General features: G+C 48.7%; 1 protein-coding gene across 5 annotated transcripts in view; it reads left to right on the top strand.

Annotated features, from left to right (window-relative positions):
- EXTL3 (exostosin like glycosyltransferase 3) overlaps positions 1-13090 on the top strand; it is a 128266-nt gene that overhangs the window by 30717 nt on the left and 84459 nt on the right. For 4 of the 5 annotated variants that reach the window (XM_050314759.1, XM_050314761.1, XM_050314760.1 and 1 more), the window contains exon 2: positions 11294-11368. The gene's annotated coding sequence lies outside the window, so the exon portion shown is untranslated. Of the gene's footprint in view, positions 1-6180; positions 6371-11293; positions 11369-13090 lie in introns of all 5 variants that reach the window. The other variant, XM_050314758.1, reaches the window with a different exon arrangement.

Below are 13090 nucleotides of genomic sequence, written 5' to 3'. Positions count from 1 at the left end.
TGGTCGTGCACATCCCAACTTGAAAAAGTGGGGTTTTTTTCATCCCCGAATCTGAATAGACAAACCTGAGGGGCACTTTCGTGTTTCCTGCTAAATTCCAGATAAGATCTCTTGCTGTTTGGACTTGCAAAGCAGTTTAGGTGTGTGCTTCCCTGCTTGCAGGGCTCCTGCAAGGAAGTTTGACTCACCCCTTTCAATTAGTTGAGTCTGTTGGGGGGGAACGATGTTCCTCAAGCTGGGAACAGGAGAATGGTTTAGCTTTAAAAAAAAAAAAAAAAAAGTTAAAAAAATCCCTGCAAACAGATGATGTAATGCCCGAGCTCCACGTTTAAACAGTAGCTAATTTGCCAGGGGATAAACCAGGGTGAAATCTGTCAGGCTTTCTAATTTCCCACATTCACCAGAGCTTTGTTCTTCGTGCTTTCAAATGCAGGCTACGTTTGTGTGTCCTCTCTGTGCGGTTTCCTTCAGCTCCCCTAGCCAAAGACTTTGTCCAGGGGCAAGGGAAAACCTTGCTGCAAACCTTGTGCTGCCATAAACCTCGATATGTATCTTTTTGTTCTTAAGTTTTAGCTTTGTGACTGAATTAAGCTCACAAACCGCCCCTTTGATGAGCTGCAGCACTGCGAGACGGGGTTTATTCTGAGTTTGGAGCTGGTGGCTTTGCAGCACCTTCCTTTGCTCGGGCAGGATTCGCTCCCTGCGAGGTCCCCGCGGGCACTGCTGGGTGGGAGTCTCCACTTTCTGCAGCCGGTTTTGGGCTGCACGTGGACTGTTTACTGGTGTTTGAACTCTCCTCTCCCTGCCAGTTCTGTCCAAAACAAGGAACACTTCGTTTTCTCACATGGAATTTTGGGGTTTTTTAATGAGCTTTCTCTGCTCACGGCAGCTCTGACCCGTGTAAAGCTTCGTGTCTGCTGACAGGAGGGGATGACTCCAGCCAGTTGTGTAAGAGGGAGGTTTGGATCAGCACTCCTCCCCCTCCTCCTCGGGATGGGCTGTTTATTGGGATTTTTCACTGACCTATTCATTTAATCTTCAGTTTTGGCACCGTTTCCCAGGGCTCTTGTAAGCAAAGGGCTTTGCCAGCCAGGAGGATGAACCAGCACGTACAACGAGGTTGGAGAGATCCAGAGGCTTTAGGACCTGCCTGTGGTGGTGGAGGAGGGAGGAAGGTGTGACATGACAAATTGAAGTGACAGTTGAAGGAATTGCTTCCATCTTTCCCTTTTTTTTTTACACTGAGAAGCAAAAAACTTCCATCTCCTAACTTGGAGCAGCTTCTCGTGAAAAGCTGACACAGTCTGGGGTAAACCTGTTTCTTGGGGGTGTCATCAACCAGCCTGGCATTCTGGGTGGCTTCAGCAGTTTTTCTTCCTCTAAACCGAGCTGGCAGAAAGCTCCGAGGGCGAGCTGTGCTGACGCTGCTCCTGGTCTGGAGATGCTGCTCTGGAAAACAGGCACTTGGGGAGAGATCCCATCTGTGGGAGACGGCGCTGACTCACGGCATCGAGATGTGCTGGGATGTGCTGCTGTCAGGCAGCTGGATTTCGGGAGCTTAGGGAGATGGTGTAAGGGCTGGGAAGCTCAGGGACTGTCCTGCAACTGATGGGTTATTTTTTTCCGTGGTTGAAAACTTGAGCAGTTGGGTGAGTTGCAGTTTGTGGTGAGGCTGTGCTCGATCTGTTTATTATGATTCTATTCCTCACACCCCGCTGATTTGACTCCTTCCTCTTTGGCATTGTTTGCACAGAAATCCCTGTCCTCAGAGTTTCCCTGGTCTGTGCCAGCTGTGGAGCAGCTGGGAAGGGACCCGAAGACACGGAGTGCTCTGATGGATTGGTGTGGAGATGGAGACTGGGTTTAGCTGGAGCTGCGTGGATGGGGCTGCCCTGCCCCATACCCAGCAGCCATGGGGATGTGTGGGCTGCACACAACGAGCCTTTTGTTTGCTCGCCTTAGCAGCCCTCCCTCTGAAAGCTGAGATGTTCTCACTCGTGTTGTTCACTGGTTGTTTCTCAGGAAGCCTCCCTGGTTTGGAGGGCTGATCTCAGGAGGCAGGGGTCCCTCTATCCCTCCACCCCTTTAGGAGGTCTCCTAAAGAAGCCTAAAGCAGCCTGTGGTTATCTCATGTTTCCCCCCAGGCAGCGTGTCCTGCTGACTCTCATCCTGAATTTAAATAAATTGTAGTCCTTGCTAAATATCTGTCAAATATTGACTTAGTCTGTAGGGTGAGCTGAGTAAGCTGAAATTAATGGTGTAATTCCAGCTTGTTTGGCACGGGTGTTTAGGCAGTTTCATTGCAGATGGTAGAGGAAATTAAGAACTTACCTTGACTCCATCTCAAGGGGAGGAAAGAGAAGCCTCGGGCTTATATGGCAGTAGAGAAAGACTTGGTGGAGACATAGGGGGAGTGTTTGCAAAGATATTATTTGAGGGTGATAAAAAAAATCTTCTTAAATAATGAGTGAGGTCATAAGACAAAAATTGAGGAGCTGTTGTTAACTGGGTGCTGTTACAGATGCCATGAAATGATCTCCTCTGCTTTCTGGTCCGTTGCCATACCCCTGGGATAATTTCTCTAAATCTGTTGAAAATGAGATCCAAAAAAAAAAAAAAAAAAAAAAGAGACAATCTGGCTGGTTGAGGTTTTGGCACAGTGTCTGCTGGCTTCGTGTGCTCACCCTCTGCAGAGATAAGGGTGTCTGTTTTGGCATCTCCTTTCCTTGGGCTCGGGAGATGTGGACAACTCCACAACTCCACGTGTTGCTGAGGTGCTGCTGCAGAACGACAAAGCCCTGACGCCTCCAAGCAGGCAAAGAAATGGAGATGCAGGGACGTGTCTGGAGTGATCCAAGTGATCCAAGCGAGCTGGTGGCAGAACTAGAGCTAAAACACAGCTTCTCTTGTGCTTCAGATGCTCCATGTGCAGCCTGGCCTTCAAACTCCTGGGAAACCTGTGAGGTTTTGAGGTTATTTTTTGACAGGTTTGTTGCTGGCATAAGGGAATTTTGGGATTCCAGGCAATAAAGATGCGGCTTCAGGGCCAGTCCTGCCTGACTGCAGGGGATCTCATTGTTGGGAAAGTGAATCTGGTGGAAGTTGATGTAAATGCTGAGCTCAGGAGTTGCTTTGTTTTTTTGTTGGTTTTGTTTTTTTAAAAAACACCTTTTTTTCTCTCCACCTCTCCCCAGTTTTTGCTGCAGGAAGTGAGATCTCCATTGTGGCTTTGGGCTTTGTGGGAGCTTCGTGCCTCCAATTGATCTGTTCCTGGCTGATCCTCAGTGGCCCAGAGAGCAAAATGTAATGCAGCAGATTCATTATAGGCTGAAATATTTATTGTGTTACCATAAAGGTCATTGGTGGCAGTGGAGGATGCAGTCCTGAGTCTGTCACCGCTCTCTTTGGAGAGCAGTGACTCGTAGAGTGCCTGGAATAACTTATCCTTGGCACATGCTTTTGGAGGTGCATTCTTGGATCTTCCATGGGTTAACAAATGACTGTGGTAATGCAGTGGAAAGTGAACAGCTGTGTTTAATTTGCTGGGTGTACTCTCACAGGCAGAGCAGGAAAGGAGCCTTAATTTCACCTTGTACCTTTTTGCCTGATTTAAGTAATTTGCAGAGTTGTACAATAAAATCTCCACAATCTCATTTCTATTCCCATTATAGTAACCTGGAATCGTTATTAAAGCCCAAGGGCATTTTTGCTCCTGCACGTGTGGGTGTGAATATTACCTGTTGCATAACGTGATTTGGAAACGTAGCAATGGAAAGGCTCCTGGGCAACGAGGTGGGCTGTGCCTTTCCCTTGCCCTGCACCACAAAATGAAGTGTCCTTTGGCAAATGGAACCTCTCAGAGCCCTGTCACGGGTGCAGGAGTGCTGGTGTGTGACTGCTCCCCGTTGGAGGGCCCTGCGTGGTGTGGCATCCACGACTGACCTATTTGCTGGCAGTTTTAGCAGCTGGCTGGGATTAGTTCAGCCAGCTGATACCCAATTCCGTGTGATGATGGTGTGACTTTAAGCATGGGTTGGATGATTGGATGATGAGGAGCATTTTGGAGTCTGGCCTTGCAAATGCAGCTTGTTAATTGAAGCTCTTCTGCTCGCTGTCAGAGCTGCCTTTTTAAGCTGGGCTGTCTGTCCTCCTGACGCTGTTCCAGCCTCCCTGCCTGCAGTCTGCAGCTCCTCTGCCAAGGACAGGCTGCTGTTGTGCACATTTGTCACCTCTGGCCACTCCTCTGGCTCTGAGGGGCTCTTTCCCTGTCACACCGAGAGTTTTCCTAATTGGAAGTGAGCACTGGAGGGGCCGCTCTCATTGTGGGGTGTCACGAGCGAGCTCTTCGCCCGAGCGTGTTTCAGGCAGCTGCAGGAGGTTCAACAGCCCTGTCTGTCATGATCAGACAGATCTCTGCATAATCTAGCAAACCTCTTGATTATGAGGGTGGAAGATAATGTGCTTTGATTTACAGATGTTGCAGCACAAAAAGTGCTCAGTGAATTCTCTGCCTGGCGATATCTGGGATGCGTTTGGCATCCTCAGTTTCTGAGTGCACCCATTTTATGAACGTACCCTGAACTTCTGCAGACTTCTCTGGACACTGCTCTTTCACTGACAAGCAGATTATTAATTACCCTTCAGTAGCATTTTAAGCCAAGTTGAGGGATTAAAGTGGGCCAAGAGTCCTTGAAGTTTATGGTAAAAAAGACAAAGGGGGATAGAGGCTGTTGCGTTCTGGCTGATTTTACAGGCAGGGTGGAAAAGGGAAGGGAACGACGCACGATTTTAATTAAATCCTCTAAACACCTTTTCCTTCTGTCCTTTAGGAAGCTGTAGTGAGTTCTGAGACCATTTTGCAGTGCCTGTACCTTGTGAGCAGTGGGAGGGGGAAGCTGCAGCAGACACAGACCTCACCTGTGGTGGCTCAGACGTGCAGGTTCAGTGAGGGAGCAGCGGGAGCTTTGCAGGTGCTTGTGAAGGGGTTTTGAAGTGTTTCCTCCTTTTGGGGCACATAAACTCTCTTGGTTACAGCCCGGCAGATCTGCAGATTAGGAAAGGCTTTCACAATCCCTCGAAGCTGTGGTGCTCTGGAGGGAGTTCCTGTGGTCTCCCTCCTGGCTGTGTGGCAGACCAGTTAGGGAAGTGCTGAGATTGAATCTGAGCTCGGTTCTTGTTTGTGGGATTTGTTCTTTCAGCGGCACAGGGAAGAGGAGACGTGATGGGAGAATAGAAATAGACTTGTTTTGGTCTGAAGAACTAATGGATTTATGGTGGTGGCTTCTTTTCTGTTTAAGGGAAGGGCAGCATTTAGAGCAGGATACATTTACGTTGGGACTTATTTCTACAAACCTAATTGTCTGCGAAGTTCTTTCATTCTTTTTTCTTTCTCTGCTTTATAGTCAGCAGTGAAAACCAACCATTTCTGCAGCACAGAAATCACCTTGTCCTAAGCAGACATCCTGAACCAATCCAGTTTTCTGTGCTCCAGCAGTGCCTGCTGCTTTTGCTGGCTGCAGAGAGTCACAGCAGCCAGGTCAGGTGTGAGGGGAATCACATTTCTCAGTGGAAATTGGCCTATCCAAGGCCAAACCTTGGGTGCTGGGTGCTTTTGGAGACTGTACCAGCTCCCTGTAGTTGCAGCTTCCTCTTTCTTGGAAGGAGGAAGAGCTGATGTGGGCACTGGGTCTGATTATATCCCAAGGTGGCCGGTCTGAGGTTTGAAGGGTGAGAGTCATTGTGTGATAGTCCGAGTATCAGTGAAGAAACTCTAAGGGTTTTGTTTCACTCCTGACCCTGGGAGTTCCTGGCCTGTTTGTCAGCTGGGATCCATCCACAAGGGAAAGCTCCAGCCAGACAGGATGATATCCTGGTGTCAGTTTGGAGGAGTTTCACTGCACAGCAAAGGAGAAGGTGCAAAGAGTCTTTTCCCACTGATTTTGGTATCTCTGATCAGACGTGTTCTGGTGGAGGAAATCACACTGAAAACGACCACGGAGCTTTGAGTTTTAACTCCCAAACTCGAGCCTGGATCATACAAAGCAAACCCTCCGAGCCTGTGAAGGGGGTTTTGTGGAGGAGTAAAGCTCATTGTCAGCTGCCGTGTTCAGACCCTTGGGAAATTGTGACCATTGTCTGGGCTATTATCGCTTAATAAAAGCTTTGCATTTCCTCATTCAGGGTCTTGAGAATCTGGTTCTGTGCTTTTAAAAATAACTCAGCGTGAGCCACAATTGGGAGCATTCACAGAGGAAATTCTTCAGCCGTTTAAAACAAAGTGAAGGGAGGGGAAAAAAAGCTCTCCTTGAAGTGCTTTTACTTGTCCGTGAAGAGCGAGCGTGTCCCGGCCTTGCTTTCTGGAGGGACCACGGTGAGGTTGGAGCCCGGTCCTGCTCCTGCTGAAGGTTTGTTTGCTTCCAGCCTTCCAGGATTTTGGGACCAGCGCTATCCCAGCTGGGGGATCTGGGCTGGATGCATCCTCTTGGGATGGAGGGATGGTGTACCTCTCGTGGATGAGCAGCTCTGGGCAGGTGGGACCAGCAGTCACCGGTGGGGTTGAAGAGTTTTGTTGTCAATGCAAAAGGCAGGGAAATGTTTTTCTTTTGTCTTCTTGTGCCAGAGTCTCACCAGGAAGGGTCACTTTAGGCAAATGGAAACGTGGCCACTCGCTGAAGGATGTGCAGGATTTAGGGCACCCACTCTGCAGGCTCTGGGAAAACATCCCAAAGCTGTGCTGGGATGGGGAAGGGGACAGAGGAGGGGGTGCTCTGGGCTCTGAGGTGTTCATCACCCTCAGCTTGGCTTATCTGGAGGGGTTTTCTTATGCCGGGAGGTTTGTAGCCCAGCACAGAAGCCCTGAACTATTTTACAAATCAGCTTTGGAGGTTTGTTTCTTTCCCTTTGTGTGTTCTTGGGTTTATTTTCCTTCTCCAGCGGAAATAATTACATTGCTTGTTTCCCATGTTCTGGCTCTCGGTGAGGAGGAATGTACTCGGTTTTTTTTGTGTTGTGGTGGTGTTTTGTTTTGGTTTTGTGTGTTTTCTTTTCCCCAGTGCAGTTTGTGCTGTTAAAATATCCCGGACAGCAGTAGCTGCCCACGTACAGCACAGAAAACGTGTGTTTAGTGGTTGCAGGACATGCTTGCTCTGGGTGTGCCACCTGTTTCATTCAGTGCCTGTGTGATTGGCCATCATTTATGGTTCCATCGGGCCCAGGAGATACCATTTACATTAGTAATTTGTGCTCTGTGTGGGCCGGAGTTACCTACGTTGCCTCTTGATTTTTGAAATAAGTTTTGTCTTGGAGCAGCCTCGTTCTGGCAGGATAGAGGAGGGGATGGAGTGGTGTAGAAGACACTTGGTAGTGAGGAGGCTGATGGTTGGGATATTATCTTGGTTTTAGTTGTGATAGGACATGAATTTAGGCAGAATATTCCTCTTCCATGCCTCCCTTTCTCCACTGGAAAATCAAACCAGCATTAGGAGCGAGCAGGAATGACTCTCCTATCTCTTTGTGTCCCCATCTGTGATATGCACAGTCTGGGGACAAGACACAGCCCTGCAGTAGCTAAATTCTGTCACACCTTTGCGTGGTTTGGTATTGCTTGAAATTTTATAGGTCATGTGCCCCATTAAAATGATTTCCATGCCTGTGTTTGGAGGATCTGCTGTGCCCGTTTTCCTTTATATCCCTGTGACTGATCCAGGGCCATATGTTAACAATATAACTGCTTTTAATTTATTTTTTTTTTCCTAAAAAACCCCTTGGTGTCTAAATATATCTAATAAAAATGCAGACTGGAGCTCTTTAATGAGGCGTAAGTCATCCCTGCCTCTCTCTTTTTCTTTTTTTTATGAGACAAAACCACCTCACACACCACACTGGCTGCTTTTTGTGGGGACTTCTGCTTTGCATTTCTACACATCCATCATCGAGTGAAGCCTCTCACAAAGGGAAATAAGAAAAGGCAGTTTAAGAGAGCGATTTGCTGTGCTTAAACCTGAACCCTTGCAAAGGGAAAAGCCGGTGCAGGGGAATCGAGGGCCGTGTGTGAGGATGCAAAGTGTTTTGGGGAGGGGAAAACATAAAATTCGTAGGGGCAAGTAAGTTCAGCGTGGTCGTGAATTGTGCAGGGGAGAACAGGAGACAGGGAGCAGTTTGCAAAGGGAAAACTGTCCTTCGTTTTGCAAAATTCAAAGTGATCCTTGAAAGTTTTTTTTTTTTTGGCCACCCAAAGGTAAAATATTTTTTGTTGGCACCCCTTGCTTGGCCAAGCCCAGGGGTCGAGGTTGGGCACTGGTGCACGGATGCACCCTCTGTGATTTTTGGGTGTTTTGGGGGGAAATGTCTTTGCTGCAGGAACAGCTCCGGTTTGCAGGTGCCTTGTGGGGCAGATGTGGCTGTGGTTTGACAGCTGAGGTCGGAGCAGGGTTGTGAAATCCGGCTCCTCTCGCACGTGGTGGCCGGGTGTGAAATCCCGGCAGGCTCCCGCTGGAGTCCTCATCCCAGAGCTGCCACAACGCTCCTTCTGGCTGCTCCTGCCGGGACAGCTGCTTGTGGGACTGAGCTGGGAAACCTCTGCATCAGAAAAGAAAAAAAAAAAGAGAGAAGTTGTGCTTGTTTTGGAAGGGCCTTTCCCACTGCTCATGGGTTGATCCTGTGGCTGGTGTGGTGACAAGCCCAGTCTGCTTTTGCTAGAGAGGACACCAGGACTTGCCTCACCAGGCTTTGAGAAGGAGGAGAAAGGAGCCTTAGTAATTCCAAACTGTGATCAAGGGCTGCAAACCAGTGTTTTGTGTGTAAAACAATAGATCTGTGAGCAATTGCTTAACGATGAAGTAAGACAGAACAGATGACAAAGAAGTGGAAGAGTTTCTGAGAGGGAAGGTAGTCAGGGCTGTGCTTTTTAATTAAATGGCCTCTTTTCACGGGCAGTCAAACTTTCAGACTTAGCAGGGCCTTGCATAACAGGAGGTGCTTTATTTACAGGCTGCACATTCCCTCGTGGACACAGGGGCACAAGGATAAATTATTTAATTATAGATAGCCAAAGGAGTGAGCCAGGCTCCTGCTGGGCCCTGTTGTCCCTGTGGTTTCCCAGCTTTGCATGTTCCTTCTCTGGCCAATTCCCAAAATCCAGCCGTTTACCCGAGTGGTCTCTTGGTTAATAGTGTTAATTAGCGAGGTTCTGCTCTATGAATATTCCTGTAGCCTTCCAAACACACCGAGTGCTCAGCTCCTCACCCGTGTAACGAGCTTGTACACAGCTCTGGTGGTAATTAGCTGCATCCCTCCAAGGACATGTGGCCCTCTTGGGAACGGGAGTTTCGTGGTAGTTACAGCAAGTCCCCGCCGAGACTCACTCACAGACTTGTGCCAGGGTCGGGTTTTCAGCTTTTTTGCCCTCTGTTTTCATCGTTAGTTTCTCCTCTGTGCATTCTACGTGCTGAGCAGCGTGGTTGTAATATCAGTTCTTTTCAGATTTGCCATTAGTAACTTGTTTGAACCAGTGCTGGCAAAGTCCTGACTGGGTTTGTGCTCCAGGTGGGGGTCAGATTTAAGCGTTCTTCAAAAAGCTTTTATGCTGCAGGAACGGTGCTCCTTGTGCTGGCAACAGTTTTGTATCTCTGCCTCCTGATAACCAGCACCTCCTTCCCCCAACAATTATGTTCAAGGAAGAAATTTCCCCCTAAAAATGTGGAAGTGCTGTTTGTTCTGCCAAATCCAACTGGGGCTTTAACCTATCTCTGATTTAATGTCCTTGCTGATGCGATGCTCCTGTTGTGGGTGAATCAGAGAATGGTTTGGATTGGAGGGGACGGGAAAAATCATCCAGTTCCACGCCCTGCCATGGGTAGGAGCACCTCCCACTATCCCACGTTGCTCCAAGCCTTGTCCAGCCTGGCCTTGGACACTTCCAGGGATGGAGCAGCCACAGCTTCTCTGAGCAACCTGTGCCAGTTTGAAACATCTCTGAGAGGTGATTCTCTCTCTAGCTTGGTAGAAGAATGTTCTCTCTCCTCACCTTTTTAACACCCAGGGCAATAGAAGGGGAAGAAGGTGGTTCCCTCTTGCTGTACAAGTAAATAATTTGCCCATAAATGGGAACCAAATGATATTTTAATTTTTCTGCGTGTTCAGGATGGAACAGCGGTGTGAGATCAGCAGGTTTTTCCAGAAGAGGAGGGTTGTTCTCCAATATCTCTGCTTTGTCCCTGGTTTTATGTGTTCAGTACCATCCAGAAAACTCTTGGTTTGATTGTAATTTGCATTTAGATTGGCCGCCTGAAGGGAGTCGCTTGCGAGGGGAGATGGGGCTCTGTGGCTTCAGTCTCTTGCAGATCTGGCAGAAAGTAATGGCATTTACATAAAAACCATTAGCTCTGTTATTGATAAACATGAAAGGCATCCATTTCATTTAATTTTCTGATGAGGAGCCTTTAATATAAGCACACAATAGCACTGAGGTAGTAACATTCCTGCTCCCCATCCCTCCGAGCTGACCTCTTGTTTTAAGGGCAACTTTTGATTGGGATTTTGTTGGTGGGGAGATGGGAAATCATTTCTGTTCCAATTTCCTGAAGTAGCCAGTTGTCTGGCTACATTGTAGGGAATTATTTAATGCTCATTTTAAGAGGTATCTCTATTAATTGAAGGGGATTTAATGTCTCCCCAAGCACAATTGCTCCGTGTGTGATGTACAACCACCACGTACGTCTGGCAGTTCTAGGGATAATCTTTTCCTTAATCAAAAGGGGTTTAAGCACAACTTCAGTGGCTCCTTATTAAGGGGATAAAGTGTGTTGAAACAACAAATCTGTTCAAGGGAACTTGTCTGGTGCCTGGCAGATCACAGCCCACGTAACCCTCGAGCACCGAGTCTGCACCAGCGTTTGTGCAGCACTGCACTGGTGACCAGAACGTGCCACCAGGAGCTGTGATTCACTGCCTCTGTAGTAACTGGCTTTGTGGAGCACTTGCTGCTGCTCCCACATATAAATATCTGCCTTTTCTCCTGGGCTGGGTCGGGTCTGACCTCGGGAGCCTCCAGAGGCAGCGGTGCCACAGTTGTTTTTAAGCATCACAGCATTTGCTGGAGAGACCTCGCTGTGAGCTCTGCAAGCTCTTGCAGTTCTTGACCTCAGAGCTGAGGGGGTGTGTGTTTCTCTCTGTTTTGCGTTCCTTACCTGGCCTACTTCTTGATTTTTACTTTTTTCCTCCATAAATTTTAAAAATGTTTCAGAGTATTTTTGTTGCTTTGTCCGTATTTACAACTCTTTTTCCTCTCTAACAGGCTCCAGACAGATGAGTAGGGAGCTGGCCACAGAAGAGGAACACATTCCAATTTTCCAGCTGATCACCCTGTACAGTGAGTACCTTCATATTTCAAGAATAAAACTTTCTGCAGTGCCTGATGTTGGTCTAAAACTGCCTCCATAGGGGCACAGCGTTAACTCTGCCTGCCTGGACAGCGTTGTCCTAGAAATACTGGTGTCCTTGGCTTAGCCCTTGTGTTGGGAGAAGTGTTGCTCCAGCTCCTTTTGTCTGAGGTGGTAAATTGTATCCATATCCCACTTCCAGAGTGGTGAAGTTGTGTCTTGTATGTGCTCAGGGCTGTGAGGAATCCACGCTAAGGGTGTTCCTGTGCTGCAGGAGCAGGAGTGGAGATGGTCTCCAGGGCCATTCCAGCCTCGTTGGAGGTGTGGGATGAGTGAGGAGGCTGGATGAAGGGATTACTCATAAAGGCTGCTGTGAAATCAGGCAAACGAGGCTTGGCCTGACTGGTGGGCGGCAAAAAAAGCGCTGGAAAGTGTCTCCTAGCTCGTGGTGAGGATGGCAGGTTTTCCCTGGAAGTGGAGGAGAAAATCAGTGTTTCACGGGGGATTTTTGCACATTAAAATGTCTCCCATGCCTGTTAATGGGCTGTAGTAACGAGCCCGTGCTTTATGAGGTGTCTGCAAACATATTAGGATGTGCTGCTGTGAGGGACTCCAGGTTGTAAATGCTGGATAAGCGGAACATCTTGGCCCGTCTGGTGCCAGCCTGGAAGGGTTGATTGCCTTGTGGGTGTCTGCAAGCCAGGAGGACGCTCTGCTGCTGGGTGGAAAATGCAGGGGAGCGTGGGAGCTGCACCCACCGACTGAGACCACGGCACAGTTCAGTTCATTGTGGCAGCCCTGGCAGGTGATTCCCTAAGGATACCATGGGATGATGAATTTTGACCTGAGAGTCAAGGATGGAGTAATACACTCTGAGACTCTGGCTTGTGTCTTCAGGTTGATGTGGATATATCCAGGGAGAAGGGCAGAGAATTCCTGTGCTTCTGGGAAAGAAGGGGAGAGAGAGAGTGTGTGGTTTGTGGCTTCCTCACTGCTCCTACATCCGCCCAGTGCATCGTGATGTGCCCTTGGTTCAGGTGTGTTACATACTGATGTAGCTTGTCGTGCTTCTGGGTTCAGGACAGTCTGTCTTCCCTAATTTTGTGCCAAGCACAGCAGCAGGGACTCTCCTCAGCTCCCGTGAAAACTCCAGGGTGAATAATAACCCTGGAAGTAGCAGAGAGAGGTCACCTGAAGGACAAGCAGCGCTGTTATTGACCAGCTGTGCCACCGCTCCGTGGTCCTCATCGACAGCTCTAATCCCAGGGTGCGCTCCCAGGCAGATCTGCTGACTCCAGGAGCTGCAACATCGATACCATTGAATTCTCCTTCCCTCTGCATATCTCACGGAGGAGGTGGGGAGATTGCAGCCTGACAGCTGTGCAGTCTGCACAGGGCCACGAGGCTGCCCAGGCTTCCCCCAGGGCATAATTTGGGCTGCACGACGTTTGTTAACGCTGGTTTGTTAACGCCGGTGTCGTGCGTGGCAGGCTCGGCATTGACCTTCAGGAGCTGCTTGTGGGCCCTGTGGCTGGGGGAAGGAGTGTAGGAGACAGGGATTTGGGGCTTGTTGGGAGTCCTTTTTAGGGTGGAGGACAGTGATTAAAAGCAGGAAGGCTGCATGTGTGAATTTAGGTCAGTGGGAGATAGCTGAGCAAAGGGCTGTTCTTGGCAGGGAGCTGGAACAGAGGAGATGCTGCAAAAACAGCCTG

Source organism: Myiozetetes cayanensis, unplaced genomic scaffold, assembly GCF_022539395.1.
Source record: "Myiozetetes cayanensis isolate MyiCay16 unplaced genomic scaffold, myiCay2020 scf2-11, whole genome shotgun sequence".
Taxonomy (NCBI): domain Eukaryota; kingdom Metazoa; phylum Chordata; class Aves; order Passeriformes; family Tyrannidae; genus Myiozetetes; species Myiozetetes cayanensis.
Note: the sequence above shows the minus strand (reverse complement) of the source record. Positions and strands in the feature narration are given on the sequence as shown.